This window comes from Bos javanicus, chromosome 1 (assembly GCF_032452875.1).
Source record: "Bos javanicus breed banteng chromosome 1, ARS-OSU_banteng_1.0, whole genome shotgun sequence".
Taxonomy (NCBI): domain Eukaryota; kingdom Metazoa; phylum Chordata; class Mammalia; order Artiodactyla; family Bovidae; genus Bos; species Bos javanicus.
The window spans coordinates 82,069,073-82,090,125 of NC_083868.1; the positions used below are offsets into that span (position 1 = coordinate 82,069,073).

The following is a 21,053-nucleotide window of genomic DNA, read 5'->3' on the forward strand; positions in this document are numbered from 1 at the left end:
ACAGGATGAACCAACGTCTCAGTTTATTACAGTCCTAGAACCTGCCTAGGACAGGGTCTTGGGCTTCTATTCCACCAAGGGCCAGCTGGGGCCCAGTACTGCCACGTGGGCTGTCACTCAAGTCCAGCAGGAATAAGAGGCAGACTAGAAAAATAAACTGAACGTCCCTGAGGTCTGAGGCAAAGCCAGAGCAAAGGGGAAACCCAGAGTACTTCCGTATAAACAATCAGTACTTCCTGAATGATCTGAAAGGCTACTGGCCCACAGCCAGCCTTTATAACTTTTATATATTAACCGCATCAAAATTTGTTTCTCTGTTCAAAGTTATACCATTTTCCAGTACCAAGATTTTTTTTTCCAGATATATCATGGCAAAAGGGAAATAGAAAATAACAACCTCTCTAGCACCAAATGCAACCTTAACACTCTCGTAGCTGCACTCAATAGAGTCAATGTTTGTATAACAATGCGTACTTCCTGGAATCCCAGTACCAAAGCAGAACTACAACAGCTGAACTGCAACAATTTTAACTTCAAATATGAAATTTATTTTACATAGGACAGTATGGGGAATTTAGTCTGGAAAATTAGTACATATGTCAAAGTCTTAAAAAACATATTTCTCCAAAGTTGCAAGAAATTTCTAAGGCTGCTTGCCATTTCCATCCATTTCACAAAGTTCCTCCTCTTTGAAAATACACTCTGTTGCTCTTAAATTTAGGATCCCAATATCTGATTAAATCATGTTAGTTCTACTTAGTTCTCATTCATTTGATTTCTTTGAACATCAAAAGCTCCAGTTTAATTACCTGAGAGACTACTAAATATTTGCTAACATAATCTTGTAACAAGAGCCTAAACTAAAGAGACAGCAACCATTAAGAACATCAGGGAGAAATTTCAGCACTACTTGGAAATAATCAATCTTTGGGCACCAGATATATATTCCATCACTTTTACTTTCTGACCGTAAGCACCTTTACTCAATCAAAGACAAGACATTAAAAGTCATCTCATGCAAGCAGGAGGACCTGTGTTAGCAGAATACTTGCTGAAAGACTTTAGGACTTTCCTTTTCTTAAAAAAAAAAATAAAAAATAAAACTATTGTGAAATGCTGAAACTTTCTTGCAAGTAGGTCTAGTATACAAGATTTAGTACCTTAATTTAATCTTAGAAATTGTTTCCACCATGCTTTCATATTCAAATATGAAAATATTAAAAAAAAAAGTACTTACACTGCAGCAACCTGAAGTCGGATCAGACAGCATGAAACTACCAGCAGCTGCCTGCTTCCTCACAGACTAAACTTTGTTCCCTTCCTGGCTGGTTCTGGATCAGGTTCACTGATACACATTTACCATGGCCTTGGAAGCTACCACCCAACAAGGTGGGAGGGTTTGTTCATTAAACTTCTGCTTGATAACCACCTATCAGCAACTTCTCAGAGGTTTACCTGGACATGTTTAAAGAGGCAAATTTATGGAAGATTACAGAGAAAGCCTGAAGAGTCTCCTAATCTCTGATGGCTGGGTTTTGGTTTCAGAGGGAATTTCCCTATGTTCCTAGAAAAACCAAACCAACCAACCAACACAATAATCCTCTGGGATTCAAAAATCTTGCTTCATAAAAGTTCTCCCACCTCCTCAGAGTGCATACATGGTATAATCATGGCAGAAAGAGGCCAGAAAGTTGCTTTTCTATTATAGTTCCCCGTCACCTCCATTCGCCCCAGCTCTTTCACTAGTTGGGAAACAATGCAGAGTTCTTATTAAACGTAGTGCTTTCTGACATTGAAACCACTTGCTGATCTAATGTAAAGTGAGAACTTAAGACCCCCCCGTCCCTGCCAAATTCTGCTCTTCACAAGATAAAATATTATGCTGCATCATCCCTTTCCACATCCCTAAGCTTCTTTCCCTCTGAGCTACTATATTTCTATAATTTGTAGCATTAGCCTTTGGAGCAAAAACCATTTACTATGTATTTAACTACACTAATCACTTTATAAACATTATCTTATTCTCTCCTAAGCAATATATTTGGAATCATCTTCAATTCTTCTTAGTCTGATTCTTGTTCCTAATTTGGCCCCTTCACTATCTTGGTGATCCTCTGCAATAAGCACTGTGGCAGGCAGAATAATGACCTCCTCCACAGATGTTCATTCCCTAATCACTGGAATCTGTTACCTTACACAGCCAAGGGACTCTGTAGATGCAGTTAAGGTTAAGAGACAGGGAGATTATCTGGATATGTCCAATTTTTCCCAGCTTTGGTAAGAGAGAGGCAATGTGAGGGCTTGACTTGCTCTTGCTGGCTTAAGAAGGAGGAAGGGGGCTGATAGAAGCTGGAAATGGCCAGAGGAAACACATTCCTCCCTAGAGCCTCTGGAAAGGGACATGGCCTGAAAAAACTTTGGTTTTAGCCTCACGAGACCCACATTGGATTTTTGACTTACAGAACTGTTAGATAATAAATTTGTGTTGTTTTAAACCACTAAGCTTGTGACCACTTTTTATGGCAGCAATAGAAATATAGGTAATTTAATTTCAAAATGTCTTTTTGAAAACATAAACCCCAAACTGATAGAATATGCCAAATGAAGTCTGATGAAGAAAAAAAAATACTTAAAACTTTGTTTTTAAAAATCTGACAAACTTGGTAGCTTGCTTTTTTTTTCTTTATAACTTTTTATTTTGTATTGAGGTATAGCCAATTAACAATGTTGTGATAGCTTCAGGTGAACAGTGAAGGGACTCAGCCATACATATACATGTGTCCATTCTCCCCCAAACTCCCCTTCCATCCAGGCTGCCATATAACACTGAGCAGAGTTCCATGTGCTATACAATAAGTCTTTGTTGGTTATCCATTTTAAATATAGCAGTGTGTACAGGTCCATCCCAAACTCCATAAGTATCCATTCACCCCATCCTTCCCCCCTTAGCCCATCCTTCTAATATTAAGGTAATTTTGAATCATGCCTCTGTACTCTGTCATCAGAAATATCTTTTTAACCCTAACTGCACTGGCTTCATCTCCATGTATTTACCAAGTTATCAATAAATAAACACTGAGTAATCAAGATCAAGAACAGAATTCTGAAACAGAGAACAGAGTCCTGTTATTAGAGATCTTCAATTTGACCTTGGTCCATAAATCAATACTCTCTGGGTACACAAGTCTGATCAGCTATAAAAACACTTACTTTCATGTAGCCTATACTGTTTTTAACTTCTCAAGCATATCAGAAGGATAAAATCAATGCCTTAATAAATAAAGGTGTGTCTACAGCATACCAATCCACTAGAACGCTTCTGGAAATGGAGATGCGGTTAGTTTGATGTCAGCAGTTATTCTGTTTTTCAGTGCTGTCTCAGTGATTATCATTTTCTTTTATAAGAGTTTACAAACTATCAATTAATTATTCTTTCCAGAAGTCTACTTGAAATTAAAAGGAAGTTTTCCCAGTTGTAGGAAGTGAAAACAATCTCTGTCTCGAAGACATAGTGGAGGGAGGAGATGGGGGCCACTATGAAAGAAGGCTGGGGTGAGGACTGTGTGCCCTTGTAAGAGTATAAAACCCAGACTCGTCAGAGCAGTAGTGATTGTTGGAAGGTAGTGTGAAACTAGGGTTGAGACATATGATGTAAAGTCTTGAAAAGGGAACTAGGATTTACACTTAATATATTAGAAAATAGGTAAAACTGAAATATTTTAAAGAAGGAAAATAAAATTATGAGTACATTAATAATCAAATTGAAAAATGAGCAAAGTTATATGAACAGTTCACAAAAGAAGAAATATAAATGGCTCTTAAATATATAGAAAGACTCTCTACCTCATTCATTAAAAGAGAAACACAGTTCAAAATACAACGACATCTTAACCTATCAAACTGGCAAAATTCAAAGTCACATAAGGCACAGTGTTGGTGAAGTTATGGGTAAATAATGGAGGATAAATTGGTAAAACCACTGAAAAGCAAATTGGCAATCAAATTATGAATACATATCCCCTCTGACCGAACAATAACTAAAAAAATACATATATAAAATGATAACGTGTCCATAAATATTCACTGCAGCACTGTTTGCAAAAGTTAAAGATGTTAATGAGAAGGGAACTGGTAAATTATAGTGCAGATACCCAGTAGAATAAGAAAACAAGGCATATTTATGTTGCTGATAAAGAATGATCAAGCTGTATTAAGTTTAAAAAGGTACAGTACAGAGCACTATATGTAGGATGCAACTATTTGCGTGTGTATGTTTGACAGAGAGAGACAAACAGAATACACTGAAAATCTCTGTGGAAGAACATCCAAGAATCCAGAAACAGTGGGTTCTCTCTAGGGAAGGGGCTGGTAGCTATGGTTCAAAGGTGGGAAGGAGACTTATGCATCCTTTTGTCCTTTCTGAATTTTTACCCAAGCCGATGTTACCTACTTAAAAATATAGATATGCTAAGTGGCAATATGGCATCCTGGAAAAGAAAAAGTAGAGTGGTAAAAAATCTGGCAAAAAACAAATAAAGTCTGGATTCTAGTTATAGTCACGTACCCCTGTTAATTTCTTAATTTTGACAAATGAGCCATGGTTACATAAGATGTTACCATCTGAGAAACTAGGTGAAGGTACTATTTTTCCAACTTTTCTGTAAATCTAAAACTACTCCCTAAATAAAAAGTTTATTAAAACAAGAAACATTTAACAAGTTAATAGGGCAGCTATGGTAGAAATGGCTTGGAGAGAGGACAGATTAGAAGCAAAGAGGCTAGATGCGAAACTGTGGGAGTAATCCTGGCATGAGGTGATGAAGGCCTGCCTGAGGGTAAAAGTAATGAAAACACAATGAAAAGAACTAACATAGATATAATATATTTCAGAAGAAAAAAAATCAAATATTTGCAGTAGTGGAGAGAGAGAAGAATAATGAAACTAGGGACAAAAGATGAAAATTGGAAGAGGAAGCTGGTTTGAAGGGGAATGAGATGCATGTAATTAATTCATTCAGCAAATATTTGTTGGTACTTACTACGCCAGGCACTATGCAAGGCACTGGGGATGTGAGAGTGACCCTAAATGTTTTAGTTCGATTGTCCAAAAGGCCTCTGAATATCAGAGGATGAGAGTTCAGGGGAGAGGACAGACTGGGATAGCTGAGAGAGGTGATAGAGTGAGGAAGGAGAGGCCAAAGGTGAGCCGCAGAACAGAAACACAATTGGGGAAAGAGCATAGAAGCAAAGAAGACAGGGAAGGAACAGACAGAGGCTTTTGAGAACAAGCATGGTGAGGTAACTTCTGGGAAACGAAGATAAAAGATCAAAGAAGTATTCCATCAAATGTACTGTACAAGAAATGAGGATATACAAAAGACTACAACACGACAGGTTAAAGAGAGAGAACTGATGGCAAAGGAGGTCACTCAGGAGACCTTTTCACTTTCAGAGAAGCCTAAATGGAACCCAGATCACAGAAATCAAAGTTTTCTTAGAAGAGAGCAATTCTGAGTCAAAGGCCTTCAAGAAATGGGATTCCATTTATTATCATGCTTCTCAAACTGGGTATACGAAGCTACGGCATAGATTGTTTTGTAGAATCAGCTTCATTGGAGGAAAATATACAAACAGGAGAGAAGAATGCAAAATTTGCATATGTTTCTAAAATTCAAACAGTTCCTAAAATTTCAAGCATGGGAGTCACCTTCTTCTTTTAGGGCTACAAATACACTCACCCCTTCCATAAAGGGGTACTTGGGCAGAAATTTGAGAAGCACCTATATAATGGTCAGCTATCCTGAAATGTGGTCTTGCTACTAAAACTCAAGATAACCATAATTTTAAAAATAACTCAGTGAACTATGGCCCCACATGGCAAATTACAATAAACATTTCACATTCAAAGAAGAAAAATAATGAACAAAATATTGGATTTATTATATTTGCCATTATTTGATATTTCTATTCATGTAACATATATTATTTATCTTTTATGTTTATAGGTAAGCTTGGCTACATTCTGAGAAGGAAGTCACATTGTCAACTATACTTAGATGCTTTATCAATGCTATTTGAGAATGATGAATATATACTAAGTACCAACAAATACCATATACATATATATGTGTGTAAATATATACAGACATATATACATAGGGTAAATATGTATGTGTGTGTGGTATGTGTGCATATACACATGCATAAATGTATATATATAAGCATACACATACAAACATATACTGTAAACATGATGTTAATGCAAGAATTGGTGACTATGCTTCAAATTCTAATTTATAACAAAACAGCTGAAATCTTGGCTGATGTGTAGTGTATGGTCTATTGGTAAAATGCAAGTGTAGTTTTCATATGTAATTTGCTGCCAAGTAAATTAACATACTACTTTGGCATTGAAGGGAAGTGAAGTCGCTAAGTTGTGTCCGACTCTTTGCGACCCATGGACTGTAGCCTACCGGACTCCTCCATCCATGGGATTTTCCAGGCAAGAGTACTGGAGTGGGTTGCCATTTCCTTCTCCAGAGGATCTTCCCGACCCAGGGATTGAACCCGGGTCACTTGCATTGTAGGCAGACGCTTTAAACATATATTTGAAAGCTTTGCTCTGATATTTTCCATCTAATTTTAAACAGTCTTGGTCCACAAACCACAAGGCAATGCTTCCACCAAGTAAAGATTTCTTTTAAATCTTTTGTGTGAGAAAACCATTAGAGCAGTAACAGTGTAGGTGATATACAGGCGCTTCTTGAAAATGTCATGGCAAACTATGTACAATTAGTAATTAAAAAAAAAAAAATCAACTATCTAGTCTAATGTCATCTGAAGGAAGAAATTAATATCAACATTTACTACCCTACTGTAATTCTGATACTTAGGGATTTTTTACGATTTGAAAGAAAATCAATTTTAAGAATAGTTAAACCAGCTTCTTTTCTAAATGGTTGAATCTCTAAACTATAGGGTTAGCCAAAAAGTTCGTTTGGGTTTTTGTAAGATGGTATTGAAAAGCCTGAACAAACTTTTTGGCCAACCCAATACCAGTTACCAACAGAGCAAATAGCTTTCACTACTCCACCTTGTATACCTTGTCTGAAAGTACCTCTTGAGGCTAAGAAACAAAAAGTTAATGTAGCACTGAATCTGAAAGACAAAATTATAGCTTTCACACGTATTTCATTCAGCCTGGACTGTTAGAGGCATGTTGTCACTTCTTAACATCATCTACTTCCTATAACTCTCTGCTGTCACTTCTTAAAAAAAATGCTGACATTCTCATGTTCTGAGAAAGGAAATCTGAAATGATATCCTACGGAATAATACATTATTTTGTTTTCCTACTTGACCTTAATTATCATGAAAATGGTAGAATTCTCAGTGATTCCCTTTCTGTCCTAAATATATATTCAAGGAATGAGAATTGATACAAGCACTTTGGATATCAGTTAAATGGAATTACTAGTGTCACCAAGCAATTTGTTATGATCTAGAAAAGATGAAGAAGCATGTTCCTACAACCAGCAATTTAACTCCCAGGTACACACCTTAACCCAGCTTCCTAACTGCTGTTCCATGGCACCCTGGTGGGCAACAAATGGAGGGTGCCCAGGGGTGGATCTCACAGGGGTGCCCAGATATGGATCTCCTCAACCCTTCAGCCAAGAAGAAGCCCCCAGGCCAGAGACACAGCTTCATTCCTGTAATGGAAAGCTTTGTACAAATATTATCTATAATTTTCCATGTGTGCTATGGCATGAAAAGGGTTGGGAAACACTGAGAAGTTCTTACATGTATGTGGCAGATGTATAGTCAGGAATATGTACACATATAGGAGCAATATTCATAATAACTAAAAATGGGACTATCTCACATGTTCATCAATCAACTCCTCTGCCAATAAATTCTGGAATACTCATATGATGCAAAGTTATACAGCAGTGAAAACTAATGAGCAACAACTATACGCATTGACGTGGATAGATCTAAGACTGTAACACTGAACAGAAAAAAAGTTAAGTCCCAGAAAAATACATACAATATAATTCTATTTTTATAAAACTCAAGAACAAGTAAAACTAATAAACAGTTTAATGATACACAGATATGTGATAAAACCATTGAAAAAGGACAAGAAAATTATTAACACAAAATTCTCTGGAAGGACACTGTGCTTCTATTGCAGGGGCACAGTTTCCACCTCTGGTTGGGGAACTGAGATTCCACAAGTTGCAGATTACAGCCAAAAAAAAAATCAGAACGTTGGTTACCTCAGAGGGAGGATGAAAAGCTTGGGATCACAGAGGACTGCACAGGAGATATTAGAGAATAATGGTCATACTGCTTTTATAAAACCGGGAGGTAGGGACACATATGTTCCGTATATAGTTATTCAATAAGCGTTACAGATATAAGAATATAAAAGCCCTACTGTGTCCAGCAGTAGATAGCAGATCATCTGTGATCTCTGCAACAGTATGAGGTGCATGGAACAGGAGGGACAGAAAGCATCAAACTAGACAGAACACCACAGGTCAGACACTGAACCTTTCCCTACAAACGCACACACAGTTTGCAACAGGAAAAATTTGTAAGCTATACAATAACAAAAAGTTAAGACTAAATTCAATATGCTATCATTATGCAAATGTTAACATTAAATAAAACACAGATTTAAAGAATCAGGACTGAATAAACTGCCAGCCTATGGATGAATAACTCTTCTTGCTATTTTCTAAACAGTCCACATTTCATTGTGTATTTAGGCCACACAAAAGACATTTATGGACTGACAATACTTTAATTCATCATGTACATCCAGCCATGTTTGCTTAGTCAAATGCCTGTTTCTCAGTGTCACTTAAGGGCAGGTTATTAAGCCTCAAGAGCAAGAACTAGATCTGTTTCATCTGATAATAACTATCAAAGAAAACGTAATGAAAACAGTTTAAGAATTCCTGCCTCTACTCTGCCTTTTTGTGTTTTAAGAGCTAGACACTGGGAAGCTATTTTCCTAAGCACTGGATATTTTGCCAATGCAGAAGAGCTATCATAGACCACAGAGATATAAACTTAACTTCCAAGTTAACTAAATTTATTATTTTTGATTTGGAATATAAAGGAAACCCAGTTTGAGCTCTCCTTTCAATATTTAAAAAAGAAAAGAGAGAGCTACTTAAAAGCAAATAGGTTAATGTTTACACGAAGGCTTTTTTTTTCTCCTTTGCTGTTTTTCTTTCTTTAAAATCTGAGTAGGTGACTGACCTTGCTGGAATTCCCCTGTCAGTTCTGGAGTATCTATCTGGAAATTGCAAACAGAAACTACTTTCACATGACACATTATCATGGCATGCCAAGGGGTGTCTGTCTCTGTACCTTGAACTCAGACGTTTATTGCTGATGAATCAATAAACTTTACACAAAATGAAATGCTTTTTTCCCTTGGACCTTTTAAGAAAAGATCAAATTTAACTGTATTTGACAGTATATATTTATACGGTCAATTAGACACAGAAAAACTGCACATATTCACCCAGTGCAAGAAATTCACCCTGTATAGCTCCAAGCTATCAAAGCCCAATTTCTAAGTATGTCAATATATAATGCTGAAGTGAGAATCTTAGTCCACACATTTAATTCCTGTTACATTAGCATAACTACCTGCATAATAATAAAGCACGTATTCTTTCTGCTTTATTGCAGATTTTCTAAAATACCTATTTTCACCGAGAGGAAGTTATTTCAGATTTACTGTTTAAAGGCTTATGGCAAAACCTGTCCTTTCAAGTGTGAGGCAGTCCGGAAACCAACCCTGAGCCACAGAAAATCAATACAGAGTATAAGCAATAGAGGGAATTATGTGGAATGGAAACGAAATATCTCCCCAGTTTAGGCCACACCCCTAGTTTCACCCTGGGCACTTCTCTCCCTAATTTTCAGAGGGTGAAAGCACGATAAGTATGCTCTGGAATTTGAGCCCAGTCATCTACCTTGCTCTCAAGTGCTGTTTACAGCACAGGAAAAAAAAAATCAAACATTTCATAATCTCAGTTTCGACAGAATATATTCGTATTTCAGACGTTGAGTTGAATTGGTACACAAGAGTGAATGGGGAAAGAGTATCAGGGCAAGTTCAGCAAAGGGAGGGCTGCTCCTTGATATTTTTCCTAGAATATCTCAGCACTATTTTATAATAGTGGCTGGAATGGCTTCAGTACTATCTAAAGAATATAAAATATTTTTTAAAGAAAAATTTTAAACCATTAGCATGACATCACAATAATTACAGCTCACTATGTTCCCAGTCCCTACAGCCTCCAATTTAGGAAGGCACAGTAAATGGGATAATAATTTCATGTACAACTGCAACCTGATTTTTGAAATGAAGCTGGAATAAAAGTGTACAGGCTGGTGGCAGGGAGGAAGGAAAAACTAGATAATCAAATTGCTTTCTTCCAAGCACTTCTCTCTTCTGTTTCTACCTCATAATCCTCATCTAGTTAGTAAAAAGGAAAAAAAAAAAAAAACTTTTGACGATATTATTTGTATATATCTACTCTTAAGATTCTTCTCCCACATAGGCCATTACAGTGTAATAAATAAATTCCCAAACAGTAAACTCTCAAATGCAAAGTCAAGAGGTCTTTTGGCTTCTAAGGTACAATTTCATTTTCATGTGTAAAGGAAAAATATCTTGTGCCTTTTTTGTTCAGGGTTTTCTCTTAGTAGGGCTTCCCTAGGGGTTCAGATGGTAAAGAATCTGCCTGTAATGTGGGAGACCCAGGTTCAATCCCTGAGTCAGGAAGACCCCCTGAAGAAGGGAATGGCAACCCACTCCAGTATTCTTCCTCTTTCCATGAACAGAGGAACCTGGTGGGCTACAGTCCATGGGGTTGTAAAGAGCTGGACACAACTGAATGACTAACATTTTCTCTTACTGACTTCTTATATCCTATTGACTCTTATACTGATATCTTCTGCTCAGACCTCTCTCTTTCTCTTTTCTTCTCTATGGTTAGTTTTGCAACTTATTAACCAAAAATATAAGAATAGCTAATATGTATTAAGTCAGACGTTGTTCTGAAAACTTAATCTTCACAATAACCCTGTGAGATATTTCCAATTTAAAAATATACTGTTATCCCCACTTTATAAAGTAGGACCTGGAAGCAATGGAGGTTAATAGTCCACTTGCAATACAGCACGGTAGCAAAATTTGTTTGTTATAATAATTTGCTTTTGCTCTTTTTTTTTTTCAATTTCTTTAGGAGGCATTTCCAAAAGGAGTGATACTTAGAGGAAAGAGATATGTGATTTTGCTGTTTTCATTGTGCATCTCCATATTCTTTTCCCAGGATTTTTCTAATGCAATGATTCTCAACTTACGGTCTCTGGACCAGCAGCATCAGTACCACCTGAGTACTTGTTAGAAATGTAAATTCTCAGGCCCCACCCAGACCTACTGAATTAGACACTCGAGGTTAGGGCCTAGCAGTCTGTGTTTTTGTTAAAATGCGTGCATGCATATACACACACAATCTGTTTTTTGTTAAATTACTCCTCCAGGATGATTCTAATGTTTAAGAATCGTTTACTGTGTAACATATACATTAGTTATGAAAAAAGATCCCATTTGGCTACATATTTCATCAAGTTAACTTTAAAACTCACCCCTTTCCCACCACTATCTCATCTTTCCAGAATTCTGTCAGATAATTTCCAAAATAGACAAATTTTCAACACTCTTGGTACTCTTGCAAATTCACATACTTCTCTCTAACACTTAAATCACTCTTCTGAATATAGTGTTCATCATCCCCCCAAAAGTACAGTGGGCCCTTGAACAACACAGGTTTGAACTGTGTGGGTCCACTCACACATGGATTTTTTCAATAAATATACTGGAAAAATAATTGGAAATTTGTGACAATTTGAAAAAACTCAGATGAACCAGATAGCCTAGAAATATTGAAAAACTTAAGAAAAAGTTATGTCATGAATGCATAAAAGTACACATAGATACTAGTCTATCCTAACATGGGCATAAGGTAAGTGATATTAATATAAAAATAATGTGTTCATTTTCTGTTTTATAACTGCTTTCAGAGAATTACATTACCATACACTATGCCTCTCTAAATGGAGAAATAGCTTATTATCATAGATAAGGCTTTTTTTTAAGTGTTTCTAATATTGCATTATGAATAATATAGTAATATCTATGCCATGAAAATTTTATAATGATTCACTCACTAGTGTATAGGCTGAGCTAACATGAAGCAATCATACTGATACATTCAGCTTCCATAAAGCAGTCATACTGCTACTTCTTCATTATCAATGTTATATCTGTATAAATCTGTATCAATTGTTATATCTGTATAAATATGAATTTCTTTTTCACATTATCTCATTATTTTTTCATTTTTGATGTCCAGTGTTAGTAACATGGATAACATCTACCATGTTTTGTATCACATAACACAATATTGATGTAGGTACTGACAGATGGCTCATCTTGTAAACAGATGTAAACATATGGTATTGATAAATATGGTACAGTACTGTACCTATTGGGCTTCCCTGGTGGCTCAGATAGAAAAGAATCCGCCTGCAATGCAGGAGACCTGGGTTTGAGACCTGGGTTGGGAGGATCCCCTTGAGGAGGGCATGGCAATCCACTCCAGTATTCTTGCCTGGAGAATCCCCACAGACAGAGGAGCCTGGTGGGCTACAGTCCACGGGGTCGCAAAGAGTCGGACATGACTGAGCCACTAAGCACACAGCACTGTACCTGCTAGAGAAAGAAATGACAACCCACTCTAGTATTCTTGTCTGGGAAATCCCATGTACAGAAAGAGCCTGGTGGGCTACAGTTCGTGGGATTGCAAAGAGTTGCATATGACTTAGCGACTAAACAACTGTATCTATAGTTTCTCTTCCTTATGATTTCCTTAATACTATTTTCTTTTCTCTAGCTTATTTTACTATAAGAATAACCCATGGCTGATTTGTATTGATGTATGGTGAAAGCCACTATAGTATTGTAAAGTAATTAACCTCCAATTAAAAAAAAAAAGAATACAACATATAATACATATAACATGCAAAATACATATAAATTGACTGTTTATGTTATAGGTGAGGCTTCCTGTCAACAATAAGCTATTAGTAGTTAAATTTCAGAGGTGTCAAAAGTTATATGTGGATTTTTGACTGTGTAAGGGTCAGTGTTCTTAGTCCTCATGTTATTTAAGAGGTCGACTGTACTATTTTTCATCTTTATGAAAATTCGTAAGATCCTTCCAAAACTTATTTTAGGCAACTTTTTTTGAGACTGATCCATGTTGATAAATGCTCTATAATGCACTGATGAAATTTATTACAATGAATGAACTGAAGTTCATTCATCCATTTTCTTAATAGAACTTCAGACTGTTCTTTTTCTTTTAAAACAGTGATGCAATTAATATTTTAATAAACTATTTCAGCAAATACATAGAACCACCATATTTTTAAAAAATGTATCTGACTCTCTCCCCCCCATCCTTTCTTCTTTCTCTTAATTTCAACCAAAAAAGCACAGAAATTCTTTGAAAACAGCTGAATGAGAAGGAAAGGAGAGTCAAACAATAACTAAAGAGAATGTGAAGTCTTGAAGACCTTCCTGGGCTGACAAGAAAATGAGCAAAGATGTCTCAGGGAATGACAGCAGATGCATGGGACTGCAAGACTGACATTCTCAAAGAATGGAAGCAACAAGGAGTACTACTAGGAATATTCCCCAGAAAAGTCATTCTAAAGTAGGAGAAAGTCCTAAGGTACTACTCAGATCAAAATTCCACTCTTTTGAGTTCTTTAGAGACATAGTTTTGAGACACAAAATTGGTTAACTCGAAACACCTCTGACTCAACTCCTAGGAAGTCAAGTCCCACTGACAACAGAAGAGAGCTCGCAGACTGGTTCTAGAACCAGAAAACCAGCAATACTATAGATCAACACCAGAGGGAGCAAAAGACTACAAACGCCTGAAAAATAAACTAATTGGGAAGGAGATCAGCCCTCGGATTTCTTTGGAAGGAATGATGCTAAAGCTGAAACTCCAGTACTTTGGCCACCTCATGGAAAGAGTTGACTCATTGGAAAAGACTCTGATGGTGGGAGGGATTGGGGGCAGGAGGAGAAGGGGACGACAGAGGATGAGATGGCTGGATGGCATCACCGACTCAATGGATGTGAGTCTGAGTGAACTGCAGGAGTTGGTGATGGACAGGGAGGCCTGGCGTGCTGCGATTCATGGGGTCGCAAAGAGTCGTACACGACTGAGCAACTGAACTGAACTGATACTTGTTTGGTCAAAGTTCATTTGGGTTTTTCCGTAAGATCTTACAATACAATTCATACAAGCTCAGAGAAGATGCATTTTCACACAAGGCTTGAGAGGCTCCCAGAATTTTCAGTAGAGCTGACTGGTGACGGTCTTCCCCTTATGAAGCCAGTCCCTAGAACTGGGAGAGGTAGCAGTTTTTTTTTTAAATGTGCGAATTCCAGCAGAAAACAAGAAGGCATAGTAAGAAAGGAGGAAACATGGCTCAACCAAAGGAACAAAATAAATCTCCAGAAACTGACCCTAAAGAAATGGAGGTTCATGAATTACCTGACAAAGAATGAAAACAATCATCTTGAAGATGCTCAACGTGCTACAAAGAACACAGACAACTAAAGAAAATCAGGGAAATGATGCATGAACAAAACAAGACTATCAGCAAAGATAAAGTATAAAAAAAAGAACAACTTCAGGAGCCGAAGAACACAAATGGGAAAATGCACAAATATGTGGAAATTAAACACATTATGAACTGCCAACACATCAAGGAAGAAAACACATAGGAAATTAGGAAATATCTTGAGACAAATGAAATGAGAACAGAACGTGGCAAAACTTATATGCTGTACAGTGTGCATAAAGGTAACACTACTGTACACTTAAATGGTTAAGACGTTGGGAAGGCGCAACAGAGACACAGACACACACACATCAAGAAGGCAATCACGTGAAGATGAAGGCAGAGATTAGAGCTATGCTGTCACAAAGCAAGCAATACTGAGAACTGTCAGCAAATGCCAGAAGTTAGGAGAAATGCAGGGAGATAAACTATACTCCAACATAAAACAAAAATGAAAAATAATAAAAACTATCCAATATCAATTTTTAAAAGGAGAGAGAGAGAAAGGCATGGAGTAGATTCTTTCCTACAATCTTCCGAGAGACAGACAGCACAGCCAACTCCTCGATTTTGGACTTCTTGCATCCAGAACTATGATAGAATTGCTGGTGTTTTAGCTTATTCTGGTTTGTGACACTTGTGTTTTGGCAGCCCTAGGAAATTAACACAGGTATCTGTAGAGAAGAGCTTGAGTGAGTGCAGACTGCCTTGTGTCTGGGGCTCCCAGTTATTCTAGACTGTTATTCTAGCCCCATATTCAGACATCAAGAATTCGTTAAAATTTTAACTTTTTCTTTAGCAACCACCCTTTTATGCTGGTCACTGCTTCCTCCCATGCTCTGCCAAAGGTAAAAAACAGTTCCGTGCCCCATCTCTTCTCAGAAGGGCTTGTCTTTGGAATTTCAGTTTACCTGACTGCCTTGTGAACCCAACTCTCTCATGGACTCAAGAAAAGTCATGTCTTTGTGGATTATCAGGTTTTTCTAATGTTCGGAGTGAGAGAAATGTTCTCTTTGCAACTTTCTACATCTTAAACAGAAGCAAAATTCTCCTCCCATAGTTTAATATGAACTTTAGATTTAAAAGATTTTTATTTAATTTCCACATGTAATTGCAAATGATTTTTTAAAATATCTAAAACCATGTCCAGAAAGCACTTTGTTTTATTTGCTCTGTTTATTAATACTTTTAATTTTGGCATACGTTATGTATACTAAGAAAATGTTATCACTTTAATAGTCCATGCTTATTAAACAATCTCTAAACAACTTGATTTCACAAATCTTTATCTTGGTATTTGTTTCCATCTTTGTCTTCATTCTATATATGCATGTGGTGTACATATACTAGTGCTTTTTCTTCTGAATTGGATCCATGCTAATTTCTGATTCACAGGTTAGGTTTTTGTTTTTCAAAATAATCCTCTTAATGCTGATGTGCCTAATTTTGGTTTTCAGTCTTGCTCCTTATATTCTGACCTATCTGTACTAATACCACATGGTTTCAAGGGCAACTACATTGTAGCACATAAAATTTTGGAAGTCAATCTTTTCTTCTTGAGCTTTCTTCGGTGATTTTTTATTTATATGTTCACTCTTATTTTCTCCCAGTAAATTAGCTACCATTTTATATACATCTATTTTTACATGCTATGGCAGGTTTAGGAAAAAAATACTACTACTTATTGACTATATTTACGTTACCCATTCAAGAGTAACTTACTTAGTTCTAACCTATTGATGGCAAAGAGATGGGGAAACAATGAAAACAGTGACAGACTTTATTTTCTTGGGCTCCAAAATCACTGCAGATGGTGACTGCATCCATGAAATTAAAAGATGCTTGCTCCTTGGAAGAAAAGCTATGACCAAACTAGACAGCATATTAAAAAGCAGAGACATTACCGTGCCGACAAAGGTCCGTATAGTCAAAGCTATGGTTTTTCCAGTAGCCATGAATGGATGTGAGAGTTGGACCACAAAGAAGGCTGAGTGCTGAAGAACTGATGCTTCTGAACTGTGGTGTTGAAGAAGACTCTTGAGAGTCCTTTGAATTGCAAAGAGATCAAACCAGTCAATTCTAAAGGAAATCAATCCTGAATATTCATTGAAAGGACTGATGCTGAAGCTGAGGCTCCAATGCTTTGACCACCAGATGCGAAGAGCTGACTCACTGGAAAAGACCCTGATGCTGGGAAAGATAGAAGGTGGGAGGAGAAGGGGACGACAGAGAATGAGATGGTTGGATGGCATCACCGACTCAATGGACATGAGTTTGAGCAAGCTCCAGGAGATGGTGAAGGACAAGGAAGACTGACACGCTGCAGTCCATGGGGTCTCAGAGTTGGACATGATGACTGAGCGACTGAACAACAACAAACCTATTGAAAGCACTACTTAATTGCATCCTGACAGCATACCTGAAAATATCCAGGGTTTGATAAGCAGTAACCGAATGAGTATAAACATACACTGACATTTTGAGAAAGTCTCAGCTTAAATGGGATTTTTCCCATTATGTCAAAAATACTTTGATTTCAGTAAACAAAAAGCCTTTAATTATTTTATATTCAGCCACATTAAGGCAATTAAGCAATACTATATTCAACCACTTGAGCAATTTCATACATGATTCATTCATTCACTCAACAAATATTTATTTAGTTCTCACTATGAGTTAAACCCTGTTCTAGGCACTAGGGTTACAGCAGAGAATAAAAAAGACAAAGCAAATCACTCTCCTCACATGCAGCTTATATTTGGAGCTGGGATAAAGAAGTAGACAAGACAAATAAGGAAAATACATGGAATAGTATATAGTGAGAAGGAGAAAAAGAAAGCAAGAAAAGGGATTAAGAAGTATAAGCATGTGTGTGGTGGCTGGGAGGAAGAGTCGGGAGTGTAGCTAGTGTGACCTCCGAGTCAGATCCTGAAGGAGGTGAGGGAAAGTGCCACATGGTTTCTAGATCATTCCAAGCACAGGGCACAGCACCAGCAAAATCCTTAAAACAGAGAGAAGGCTGAAACAGGTGACCTGGTGAAGAGTAGGAGCAGATCACGTCAAAGGGTTTTTATTAGTCAGACAGGAAGCTACTGGAGTTTTGAGCAGAGTGACTTGATGTTACTTCTGTTTAACAGGATCACTTTGGCTGCTGTGTTGATAGAAAGGGGCAAGGGTAGAAGAAAGAAGGTTAAGGTAGGAGGTAGAAGTGACCGGACTCTGCCTGTACGTTTAGGGCAGAGCCAACAGGACTTTCTCAAGGATCAGATGGTTGGCATGAGAGAAAGAGGGGCATCGAGGATAACTCCAAGGCTGAGAAACAATAATGATAGAATTGTCTGTTACCGAGATTAGGAAAATTAAAAAGAAGTTTGATGAGAGGGATGATCAGCTGTTCAGTTTTGAAAATGCTAAATTTGAGATGAATGGTAGACATATACATGGAGATGTTAAGCTGGTATGTTTATACATCTGGAGCTCAGAGGAGAGGTCTAAGCTGGAGATTAAAAATGTTCTGGTATTTAAGGTATTAAAACTTGGAGAGTAGATAAGAGAAATGAGTCTAGGTAGAAAAGAGATAAGGTCCTAGGATTGATCTCTAGGGCACTCCAGTGTTCAGAAGTCAAAAAACTGAAGAGAAACAGAGTAGACTACAAGGAATAGTCAGAGAAGTAGGAGGAAAGTCTGAAGGGTGCGATGAACTGGAAGACAAGTAAAGAGAATGTGTCCAGGAAAAGATAAGTGATTATCTATGTCAGTGCTATACTATTATTTAATGACGATTCAATTTAGTATGTGTGTGCAAATTTTGAAATAATCTTAATATTCTAACCTCTATATTCATTAAAGATAATGAATAAAAATTTCATTGACAATCAGGATTTATTAACTTCAGAAGATATAAAATATTATGCTATAATAGAATATATTAACATACATGTGTATATGTATGAATATATATTTCAAATTTATTTTTCAATCTAGAACAGCATTTCTATGAATTTCAATTTTAGCATTTCAATCTTGAATAGCATTTCATTCTATGCATGAAACCTTGTTCCAAGGGTTATTAAAAAGAGTTCTAGCCACACATACATGAAAGTTGCTCAGTGGTGTCGGACTCTTTGCTAGCCACATATAGGTTTGGAAAATGCTAATTTGCATTATAAATTTCTAAAAAAGAATGTGACATTTTCCAAACTTAAGTCATTATAGAACCGTTTTGGTTTACGAAGTATCTTTTAGCTGTATCAGCCTTTCTGAGTAACACAGTTCAGGAAATATTGAGTTAAAACCTGGGACAATTTTTTTTATCCTCACTGTAGCAAAATTTGTGTCAGCAAAGTTGTTGGGGATATTTTCTTTCTGCCATTTCAACACTTTTACTGAAAACAAGATCCTTCTGCTCCTATACCACTTATGCCAGAAAATATGATGACCTTTGCTTTATTTTTACACTGATAGTTCTGTCTGTTCTCAAGTTTTTACTGTTACTCATCAAATGCCAAAATGAAGAGACATTTGATTTCCTTAAAAAATGAACATAAAGCTCCATCAAATAAAATATGTAAAGCAAAATGAGTACATTTTAAACTAGCATAAAGTATACTTATATACTGTTAGAATAATGTATACTTAAGAGATTAAATATAACCCAATATGATCATTTAATTAGCAACATGTTATAAAGCTTTTGTTGAAATTACCTTCCCTTTATGCAAATTGTTCACCTTAATGTTTCTGTGGTGTTGGAGAAGACTCTTGAGAGTCCCTTGGACTGCAAGGAGATCCAACCAGTCCATTCTAAAGGAAATCAGTCCTGAATATTCACTGGAAGGACGGATGCTGAAGCTGAAACTCCAATACTTTGGCCACCTGATGCGAAGAACTGACTCCTTGGAAAAGACCCTGATGCTGGGAAAGATTGAGGGCAGGAAGAGAAGGGGACGACAGAGGATGAGATGGTTGGATGGCATCACCGACTTAATGGACGTGGGTTTGAGTGAACTTTGGGAGTTGGTGATGGACAGGGAGGCCTAGCGTGCTGCGGTTCATGGGGTCACAAAGAGTCAGACATGACTGAGCGACTGAACTGAACTGAATGTTTCTGTAGTGTCTTGCTACTACTGCTAAGTCGCTTCAGTTGTGTCCAACTCTGTGTGACCCCATAGACGGCAGGCCACCAGGCTCCCCCATCCCTGGGATTCTCCAGGCAAGAACACTGGAGTGGGTTGCCATGTCTTTCTCCGATGCATGAAAGTGAAAAGTCAAAGAGAAGCCGCTCAGTCGTGTCCGACTCTTCGCGACCCCATGGACTGCAGCCCACCAGGCTCCCCCGTCCCTGGGATTCTCCAGGCAAGAACACTGGAGTGGGATGTCTCCCCATATTCTGACTTTGAAATATGTGGAACATAAATTCTTTTTTTAAAGTCATGTTTTCATTATTTCCCTAAAAGTCTGATGTTCATTTACTTCCCTTCTATCTGAAAAATAGGACAGGATAGACGTTGCCTTCCAAAAGTACTGCTTATCTCCAGGTCAAAGACAGAAAGGAGAAAGGTAAAAAAATAAGAAAAAGTCAAATAAAAGGATGTTTTGCCACTGGAACACCACTTAGATAAATATTGTCCTCTTTTGTCTCAAAATGCCATCTCTGTTTAATGAAACACTGCAGAGTTTACTGTCTACCCCTCTTGCAGCCCTCACTTTATCTCTGGCCTACAGGCATTTCCAGAATTCTCAGTTTTGTTTAGTGTTCATTTATTTATTTTAAATGACAAGAAAAAGACAACACAGAATTTGGAACATATACATCTCATGAACAGAAAGACATATATTACTGCACAACGTCCCATTTAATTTCACATGTACACAGAATAGCTGATTTTGGTTACTCTATCAGTGACAGGGTTCTTGAAGTCTAATTCACCTATTTAACTCCCAATTCTCCACCCCAATTCAGTGGTTGATTGTATAAAAACCTTTCCCCCTAGTTTTATGGAGATATAATTGACATACAACCTTACATTAGTCTAAGGTATGCAATACAATAATTTGATATATGAGTAACTTGATATATGTGTATATCGCACAATGAAAAATCTATTTCTAAGCTCCGATTATGTATCTTAAAAGGGAGTCACAACCACTGGAATCTCACACTACCCTACAAGTAGGAGAAGTCAGAGTAATTGAGGTCCTGGTTGGTATCTTTGACAGCAAACCTTTGAATCAACCTTGGAAATGTCCTAACACAACAGAAGCAGAGGCTGACAGCTATGACGGTCAGCATCAAATTTATACCAATAGGAAAT

The 21,053-nt window shown here is 37.2% G+C and overlaps 1 protein-coding gene across 4 annotated transcripts in view; it reads right to left on the bottom strand.

Annotated features, from left to right (window-relative positions):
* The window catches only part of MAP3K13 (mitogen-activated protein kinase kinase kinase 13), a 161,102-nt gene that overhangs the window by 128,905 nt on the left and 11,144 nt on the right, over positions 1-21,053 (bottom strand). Inside the window, exon 1 of one of the 4 annotated variants that reach the window (XM_061413639.1) lies at positions 1,238-8,066. The exons of the other annotated variants lie outside the window; for them this stretch is intronic. The gene's annotated coding sequence lies outside the window, so the exon portion shown is untranslated. Of the gene's footprint in view, positions 1-1,237; positions 8,067-21,053 lie in introns of those variants that run through there. 4 annotated transcript variants of the gene reach the window in all.